The following is a 4,426-nucleotide window of genomic DNA, read 5'->3' as shown; positions in this document are numbered from 1 at the left end:
TAGTTACAATCTAGTTAAATCTTGAGTATTAGTTACATATCTTGGTTATTAGATATTTTTAGTGGGTGTTATGATGTTCGGGGACCATAACTAGCTTGGAAAAAGTGAAACAATGTTTCTAGCAATATTTTGGTGTTCCGGGTAATGTCTGGTTGTTCGGTTAGATACCGTTCCGTTAAAGTGCTAAGTTATTCCGTATAGTGTCTTTTATGTAACTTTGTGTGACACTTTTAATTCCCAACACTTAGGAAAGCATACAGGACCATTTGGCCATGTTTCTGCACATTACTAGCATGTTAAAAAGCTGCATTTTGGTAATTAATGCAGAACTCTGCACTTAGAGTGGGTTTTAGGTACTTTCCGGCACTTAAACTATCACCTAGTGATGCAGTTTTATGGTCCTTACTTCCCTACACTCCATACTAGTGTAGTATCCTGTCTCTAGCTCATAGTGGCCTCAAAAACATTGTTTGTCTATGTGCTGGCATTGTCAGCATGTTTCTGAATTATCCGCTCACTGTGCTAACTGTGCTTTGTGCATCAAGTTTGTCACTAAGGTTTGTGTGCAATAAATGGAGTGACAGTATGAAATGTGATGCATATGTATGTATGATACAAAAATCATAAATCAGTTTTAATCATCAGTTGGAATTTAGCACAGTCATTAAGCACAAATCAATATTAATTAACGTACGGATGCATGCAAATTTGACAGTTGTCACACACCAGGTCGAGGATCCCTTTTTCTTCTCTTCTCTGTCTCAGGTGTCACACCCCGAAAATATCAGAGCTGGCGTGACTGGACCGGTATCTTCATTGCACAGTGGAAGTATATAAGCTAAGACTTCTAGAAATGTAACGCCTGCTAATTACTCGAATTTCCATGGGTTTTCCTATTCCAACCGTTCCATAGTGTTGAAAATGTAACCTGAGAAAGAACATGCGAAAAAGTCAACATAAAGTTGAGCGAGTTCATAGTTTGTCTTGAAAAGATTTAAAATAAATCTTTTTGATAACCGGTTTTAAAGTTCTTGAGAAAATATAGTAAAATTATTTTCTTGGCATGATATATGAAAGTTGTGGGTCTAGCCCACAAGAGTATTCGTGCATTGCACGAGAGAGAGTGGGCCGAGCCCAAACGAACCTTTGTAAGCAGGATCAGCGCGTCCTCTTACTTAGGTATAATTTGAAAAACGTTACCAAAGTTTGTAAATCCATGTATTTGTGAGTTTACATCAAATGAATCTTAAAAACATTTGAAAGTTCAGTTTATAAGTAGGTATGTAATGCGTCTATGAACATGTTGATCATTAATGTGTAGCTAAGACATTAATATGTGTGCCGACATAGGAAGCACTCAACCCGGTAGACGATTTAAGTGTCGATTCACTTCGACAGGGACACAAAAGCACTCTAAGTGGTCGCACAAGGACCGTGAGTGGGGCTCGCCCGTACCCGATAGATCTACCCCCTGTTCCGTGGTCCTTAAAAGGATTAATGGTGCCTAAGTTAGCGCCTATTCGCACGTGATCCAAGAGTTCATTCCATAGCTTAATCATACCCTAGTTAATATGTATTTCAAAAGAAAAAAAAGGGGGGACATAAACCCATTGGGTTGTCTCGTTGTTTGTACGCAGAACAACCCAGTCCCGTTGTAGTAACTATGACATTCCTGTCACTAGTCATGAAAATCATGCACGTTTGTGAAAATACGCGTTTGTTTTGCAAAACCGGTATGTTTAGTATAAACCGTTCGTAAACCATTTGAGTTCCTTGAAATCCATTAGCAATATGGTTTAGAAAATATGAGTTTTCGTTCAACGAAAAGTTGTTTATTTTTGCAAAACTTGCATGTCTTTCCACCCCCGAAAACATTTATAAAAATGTAAAACAGTAAAAAGTGGGGGTTATGAACTCACCTTGATATCCTTGTGCAAAGCTAGCTAAGTGTGTATTCCATGAGGTTGTTCCAAGAACTTGAATTAGCTAGCGTGCAACTATAGTATTCCTAACAAGGAAAATACTTATAAGTTTCTATTTTAAACGTAGCTAAACTACGTGTCCGAGCTCTACCGAGTCGTTAATAAAACGACCCTAAGGTAGTGTTATCTTGACTTAGAATAACCAATCTATGGTTATTTGATCCCGTTTATAATCGGGATAATGCTAAGTCGTGGAAATGACTTAGATTTCCGAAGGATTTAGGATATATATATATATTTATATATATAAATATAAATACTTACGAAGTCGTGCTAGTAGTCACGAATAGAAGGCATAGATGAAACGGTAGTACGACTTCGTAGTTTTCGTAAGCCGTAATTAAATACCGTTTGTTATAATCTTACGGTAAAATATTGTATGCCGTTTAGGCGTTCGAAAATAAATATAAATAATTATATTTATATTATAAAGTTATTCGAAATTATCGGCGTTTGAGATAAATGTAAACACTTACATTTATTTTATAAAAGTAATCGAAAGTATTCGAATTATCGACATCTAAAATAAATATAAATAATTATATTTATTTTATAAACTTTCAAGTCGTAAACGTGTCAATAAATGTATTATTTATTTTAAACAATCGTCGAATAATAGATGTTTGGATTAAACATAAGAAACTATGTTTATACAAAATAGGTTTCGGTGTTTTGTTATCTTGTAATCACTTTTGTCGAAACGTTATAAACTCGTTTTGTAAAGCATCGCAAAAATAAATATACTCTTATATTTATTTTCTAAAAATACATCAATCTCGATAGATGTCATTTTTGTGTTATGAATACGTTTCGCATTACGAACTTTACGAAAATCGGGCAGAGTTTCCTCTATTTTTTGAATAACCCGACAATAAAAGTCGTCGATATTTTAATCAAACTCAATCAATAATTCAACCAAACCAATATATATATAAATTTTTGCAAAAATTCGCAAAAATCGTAAATAAATCACTAATGTATAACGTTTAACCGGTCGAGCTCGATTCGCGTAGTATAAAAACCTAAGAACTATAACAATCTATACTAATTTCGCATCGTTAAACTTTACCGGATCTTCGTTTGACTGAGTTTGACCATCGTTGACTGTCGTTGACTGAGTTGACTCGGTTTGACCGAGTTAACTCAGGTTGACCGAGTTTTGACTGTGTTGACCCGGACCCGAACTGAGTTGACCCGAGTCCAAATCTGACCCGATGAACCGTGTCGTCCCGAACCACCACTGAGCTAACCGAACCCAAACTGTAGCCGAGCCGAAAAACCCGAATCTGAAACGAAACTGAACTGCACTTGAGATGAAGAAGCCTGTTGAACCATGCCATGTTTGAACCGAGTTCACACCTAACCCGAACATTTTGACTGTGAATAGCCCGAAACTAAGCCGGCACTACAACATCATCTTCATCGATTCATTATCAACATCAGTATCATCGACATTAACATCAGAAAATAACGAAATAGAAGGAACAGGAGACTTGAAAGCGTTACCGTATAACTTTGTCGAAAAATAAAGCACCCCCGCCGCCTAATGTCTCCGGCCGGCTAATGCCACCGCTGGACGTCCATCATCGGCATCCACCATCATCATCAGTCAGCAACAACAGTGGCCACATCATCATCATCAGCTTCGTCGGGCCTGTCGGAGGTTTGTCGGAGCAACCGCTCCTTCTCCGCCTTGAGACGCCACCCGACCCCACCATACCCCCCATCTGTCGTACGTCGCAGCTGCTGCCGCTGTGTTTGAGCGCCGCCACCATCGAGCGGTGATCGGCCATTTGTTCAGAAAAAGAGTAGAGTGAGAGTAGGAGAGAGAGGTGTTAGCCGTAAACGAAGCCAGAGCACGAGTCGAGAGGGAGAAGGAGCAGAGGGGAGGAGGGTTGTGGTGATGTTGCCTACCGGAGAAACAAACGGGACCGGCCGGAGCCGTCGCCAGAGTCCGGTCGCCGGATCTGTACGGGAGAGAGAGAGGGGAGGTTGGGTGATATGTTTGTTTGGTTTTGATATAAAAAAAATATCTAGGGCCTTTTTATTAGAAGTGAATTATTCCCAATCACATTTCTAAATATAATATTAGGGTAATGCTCAATTGAGTGTCTGACATTCAAATCTTAAAGTTTGATGGTGATAATCTTGAACAAAGAAAACAAGAGGAAAGGAAACAGAGATGGTGTACTATACATAGGTAGTAGTAGGTGATGGTTTTTAACATTATATAATTAAAGATATACAATTTGAGGTTGAGTGCTCCTATGGGTTTAATAATTAATAAAATTGATGGTTTGTCTTTTGTCATGCTTCCCATCGTTGACAACAAGAAGAGAAAAAGAAGGAATAGAGTATGGACATGAGTTGGTCATAATACCAAAACTATGGGATGGCCACAGTAAAATGGGATTGGTTTTTTTTTTTTATAAAGTAAAATGAAT

General features: G+C 38.1%; 1 long non-coding RNA gene across 1 annotated transcript; it reads right to left on the bottom strand.

Moving 5' to 3' along the window:
* Positions 1 to 592: 592 nt before the first annotated feature.
* LOC110899082 lies at positions 593 to 4,197 on the bottom strand. The gene is made up of 4 exons (XR_002569910.2): positions 3,489 to 4,197; positions 3,052 to 3,399; positions 1,920 to 2,008; positions 593 to 928 (listed from the first exon to the last, which is right to left on the bottom strand). It is a non-coding gene; the product is annotated as an uncharacterized LOC110899082 (long non-coding RNA).
* Positions 4,198 to 4,426: the final 229 nt, after the last annotated feature.

Source organism: Helianthus annuus, chromosome 13, assembly GCF_002127325.2.
Source record: "Helianthus annuus cultivar XRQ/B chromosome 13, HanXRQr2.0-SUNRISE, whole genome shotgun sequence".
Classification (NCBI taxonomy): Eukaryota; Viridiplantae; Streptophyta; class Magnoliopsida; order Asterales; family Asteraceae; genus Helianthus; species Helianthus annuus.
This window is presented reverse-complemented; position numbering and strand designations above follow the sequence as displayed.